We start from the raw sequence: 5,652 nt of genomic DNA, 5'->3' as shown, positions 1-5,652 counted from the left end.
GGAGTAACGGTGACTTCCTTCAGAAGGGTTTATGCCAGCATGCTGCAGCTCCCAGGACTGTTGTAGTCAGTCCCCTGACCCCATGGCAGGCCACTGTTGACCCACACCTCCAGCGGAGACTCCTAGACACTCACAGTCAAGTCTGGTCAGTCTGTTGTGGGGTCACTGCTCCTTTCTCCTATGTCTTGGTGCACACTAGGTTTTGTTTGTGCCCTCCAAGAGTCTGTTTCCCCAATCCTGTGGAAGTTCTTTAATCAAGTCCCACTGGCCTTCATTGTCAAATTCCCTGGGGGTTCTCAGTCCCTTTGCCAATTCTTTGTGACAAGAATACTGGAGTGGCTTCCTATGCCCTCCTCCAGGGGATTTTCCCAACCCAGGGATCAAACCCAGGTCTCCTGCGTTGTAGGCAATTGTTTTACTGTCTGAGCCATGAAGGAAGTGAGACAATAGTTATTCACTTAATAAGAGTGACAATAAAAGGTTTCAAAGCAAAGACAGAAAGTTAGAGTATTTAAAAGATTTTTTTAAAAGCTCACAATCTGTTATCAAAATAACTTGATCTTAAAAAAAAAAACAAAACAACTTGGTTCTCCTAATAGAGAAAAGAAGCTCACGTTTTTCACCATCCTGCCTTTAACATTAAAATTTGTTCACTTGATTAAATTCATTCTAGTCATGGACAGTCCCGACCACACATAGAATTCCTTTCTAAAGATTCTTTTTAACCTTTTGTATACTATAACTTTCTATATTCTTATTAATTTGTCCCTTATTTTCTTTCCCATTTAGAAGTAACCAGCTTTAGGACCAAATTACTTTTTTTTCTTACTAAAATGCATTTCTGTTCCTTATGCTTTCTCTTTCCTTGCATTCAAAGATGTCTTTTTAGTAATTTTTAGTTTTAATTACATATATTAATTAGAATTCTCAACTCATAAAATTTTTATTTTCTAGTGAAAACTAAGAAGTAAGCATTAAAATTTTTTTAAGTAAATCAGTATACTTCAATTTAAAAAAAAGGAGTAAGCAATTGTGAACTGTTTGTCATACCAACATGTCCTGACTGGAAAACTTATGAACATATATATTCTATAACCTTCTGAAATGTACATTTTCTCATAGCATAATTTTTCTCTTAATATGGTATAAGGTATGTGTCTAATAAACCCAACGTCTTTAGTTTTTTCTTGATAAGAAGACAAAGTAAGTAAACTTATGCTTGTTCAGCAATGAATGCTTCAGTATTTTATATCTTATTTGAAATGATCTGGATAGTCAATGACTTTTCCATAATTACCTTAATTTAACAAAACTCTAAAGTGGCTCAGATGGTAAAGAATCCTTTTGCAGTGTGGGAAACTTGGGTTCAATCCCTGGATGCAATCCCCAGGAGAAAGGAATGTCTACCTACTCCAGTATTCTTGCCTGGAGAGTTCCATGGACAGAGGAGCCTGGTGGGCTATATATGGGGTTGCAAAGATCAGAAACTGAGCAACTTACACTTAAAGAGATAGACTTAAGTCTAAAGTTTCCACTTACAAAATCTGGAAAAACTATTTCTTTGGGGGGGTTGGAAATCAGTGTGTTTTAATGAGACTTTAGCATTTTCTGTATTACTTTTAAAACAAAGGTCCTTGTGAGTCACTGTTTGTTGTTGTTTAGTCAGTCAGTAATCTCCAACTCTTTAGGACCCCATGGACTGTGGCCTGCCAGGCTCCTCTGTTTATGGGATTTTCCAGGCAAGCATACTGGCGTAGGTTGCCATTTCTTTCTCCAGGGGATCTTCCTGATCCAGGGATTGAACCTATGTCTTCTGTTGGCAGGTGGATGCTTTACCACTGAGCCACCTGAGAAGCCTGAGTCACTTTTTAGAGAACTTAGTATTAGAAAAAAAGTTTGCTTTTCTCCTCAATATTTGAAATGCTTATTTTAAAATTTATGTTATTGAAATAAAACTGATTTATTATGTTGTGTTAATTTCTTCTGTATAACAATGAGATTCAGTTACACATATACCTACAATCTTTTTCATTACTTTTAAAAAAAATTATTGATTTATAGTTGAGTCAGCAGGGTTTGATTTCAGAAATTCCAGAGGACTGGGGGAAACAGAGGCACTTGGAGAGCACAAACAAAACCTTGTGCACACCAGGACCAGGGGAAAGGAACAGTGACCCCACAGGAGACTGAACCAGACCTGCCTGCGAGTACTGGGGGGCTTCCTATGGAGGTGAGGCTCAACAGTGGGCTGCCGAGGGATCAGGGGCATTAGCAGCAGCAGTCTTGGGAGGTGTGGCATGTTGGCATATGTCCTCTTGGAGGAGGTTGCCATAGAGAGTGCAGGCTCCAGGACTAGGTCACCTCAGACCAAACAACTAACAGGGAGGGAGCACAGCCTCACCCATCAACAGAAAATTGGATTAAAGTTTTACTGAGGATGGCTCTGCCCACCAGAGCAAGACCCAGTTTTCCCAATAGCCAGTCCCTTCCATCAGGAGGCTGGCGCAAGCATCTTATTATTTTCATCCATCAGAGGGCAGAGAGGAGAAGCAAGAACTTCAGTCTCATGGCCTTCAGAACAAAAAGCACAAGCACAGAAAACTAACCAAAATGATCTCATGGATCATAGCCTTGTGTAACTCAGTGAAAGCATGAGCCATACTGTGCAGGGCCACCCAGGATGGACGGGTCATGGTGGAGAGCTCCGACATAACGTCCACTAGAGAAGGCACTGGCAAACCACTTCAGTATTTTTGCTTTGAGAACCCCATGAACAATATGAAAGGGCAAAAATATATGACACTGAAAGATGAACTCCCCAGGCTGGAAGGTACCCAATAGGCTCTTGGGGAAGAGTAGAAAAATAATTCCAGAAAGAATGAAGAGACAGAGCCAAAGTGGAAATGACACCCAGTTGTGGATGTGTCTGGTTGTGAAAGTAAAGTCTGGTGCCTTAAAAAACAATGTTGCATAGGAACTTAGAATATCAGGTCCGTAAATCAAGGTAAATCAGATACGGTCAAATAGGTGATGGCAAGAATGAACGTCAACACTTTAGCAATCAGTGAACTAAAATGATGGGAATGGGCGAATTAAATTCAGATGACCATTATATAAACTACTGTGGGTGAGAATCCCTTAGAAGAAATAAAGTAATCCTCATAGTCAACAAAAGAGTCCAAAATGCAGTACTTTGGTGCAGTCTCAAAAATGACAGAATGGTCTCTGTCTGTTTCTAAGAAAAACCATTCAGTATCACAGAAATCCAAGTTTATGCCCCAAACACTAATGCTGAAAAAGCTGAATTTGAACAGTTCTATGAAGAACCAGAGATCAAATTGCCAACATCCACTGGATCATCAAAAAAGCAAGAGAGTTTCAGAAAAACATCTATTTCTGCTTTATTGACTATGCCAAAGCCTTTGACTGTGTGGATCACAAGAAACTGTGGAAAATTCTGAAAGACATGGGAATACCAGACCAGCTGACCTGCCTCTTGAGAAACCTATATGCAGGTTGGGAAGCAACAGTTAGAACTGGACATGGAACAACAGACTGGTTCCAAATAGGAAAAGGAGTACGTCAAGGCTGTATATTGTCACCCTGCTTATTTAACTTCTATGCAGAGTACATCATGAGAAATGCTGGGCTGGAAGAAGCACAAGCTGGAATCAAGATTGCTGGAAGAAATATCAGTAGTCTTAGATATGCAGATGACACCACCCTTATGGAAGAAAGTGAAGAGGAACTAAAGAACCTCTTGATGAAAGTGAAAGAGGAGAGTGAAAAGTTGGCTTAAAGCTCAACATTCAGAAAACGAAGATCATGGCCTCTGGTCCCATCACTTAACAGCAAATAGATGGGGAAACCGTGGAAACAGTGTCAGGCTTTATTTTTGGGGGCTCCAAAATCACTGCAGATGGTGATTGCAGCCATGAAATTAAAAGACGCTTACTCCTTGGAAGGAAAGTTATGACCAATGTGGATAGCATATTGAAAAGCAGAGACATTACTTTGCCAACAAAGGTCCATCTAGTCAAGGCTATGGTTTTTCCAGTGGTCATGTATGGATGTGAGAGTTGGACTATGAAGAAAGCTGAGTGCTGAAGAATTGATGCTTTTGAACTACGGTGTTGGTGAAGACTCTTGAGAGTCCCTTGGATTGCAAGGAGATCTAACCAGTCCATCCTAAAGGAGATCAGTCCTGGGTGTTCATTGGAAGGACTGATGCTGAAGCTGAAACTCCAATACTTTGGCCACCTCATGCGAAGAGTTGACTCATTGGAAAAGACTCTGATGCTGGGAGGGATTGGGGGCAGGAGGAGAAGGGGTTGACAGAGGATGAGATGGCTGAATGGCATCACTGACTCAATAGATATGAGTCTGAGCGAACTCCAAGAGTTGGTGATGGACAGGGAGGCCTGGCGTGCTGTGATTCATGGGGTTGCAAAGAGTTAGACATGACTGAGCGACTGAACTGAATTGAACTGATGAAGACCTACAAGACCTTCTAGAACTAATGCCTATATATATATATATATATATATATATATATATATATATATATATATGTCATTTCATTCTTAGGAGATTGGAATGCAAAAGTAGGAAGTCAAGAGATACCTGGAGTAACAGGCAAGTTTTACCTTGGAGTACAAAATGAAGCAGGGCAAAGGCTAATAGAGCTTTGCCAAGAAAACACACTAGTTGTAGCAAACACCCTTTTCCAATAACACAAGAGAAGACTCTATACATGGACATCACCAGATGGTCAATACTGAAATCAGATTGATTATATTCTTTGTAGCCAAAGGTGGAGAAGCTCTATACAGTTAGCAAAAACAAGACCAGGAGCTGACTGTGGCTTAGATCATGAGCTCTTCTATAGCCAAATTCAGACTTAAATTGAAGAAAATAGGGAAAACTACTAGGCCATTGATGTATGACCTAAATGAAATCCCTTATGATTATACGGTGGAAGTGACAAATAGATTCAAGGGAAGTGACAAATAGATCTGATAGACAGAGTGCCTGAAGAACTATGGATGGAGGTTCATGACCTTGTACATGAGGCGGTGACCAAAACCATCCCAAAGAAAAAGAAATGAGAAAAGGCAAAATGGTTGTTTGAGGAGGCCTTAAAAATAGCTGAGAAAAGAAGAGAAGCTAAAGGCAAGGATACAAGGAAAGATATACTCGACTGAATTCCAAAGAATAGCAAGGAGAGATAAACCTTCTTAAGTGAACAATGCAAAGAAATAGAGGAAAACAATGGAGCGGGAAAGATTAGAGATCTCAAGAGAATTAGAGATATCAAGGGAACATTTCATGCAAAGATGGGCAAAATAGAGACAGAAACAGCAAAGACCTAACAGAAGCAGAAGAAATTAAGAAGGGGTGGCAGGAATACACAGAAAAACTATACAAAAAAGGTCTTAATGACCTGGATAACCAGTATGGTGTGGTCACTCACCTAGAGCCAGACATCCTGGAGCATGAAGTCAAGTGGGCCTTAGGAAGCATCACTATGAGCAAAGCTAGTGGAGTTGATAGAATTCCAGCTGAGCTATTTCAAATCCTAAAAGATGATATTGTTAAAGTGCTGCACTCAATATGCCAGCAAATTTGGAAAACTCAGCAATGGTCACAGGA

This window comes from Capra hircus, chromosome 25 (genome assembly GCF_001704415.2).
Source record: "Capra hircus breed San Clemente chromosome 25, ASM170441v1, whole genome shotgun sequence".
NCBI lineage: Eukaryota > Metazoa > Chordata > Mammalia > Artiodactyla > Bovidae > Capra > Capra hircus.
The sequence above is the reverse complement of the archived record's forward strand: the minus strand, read 5'-3'. Positions refer to the sequence as shown.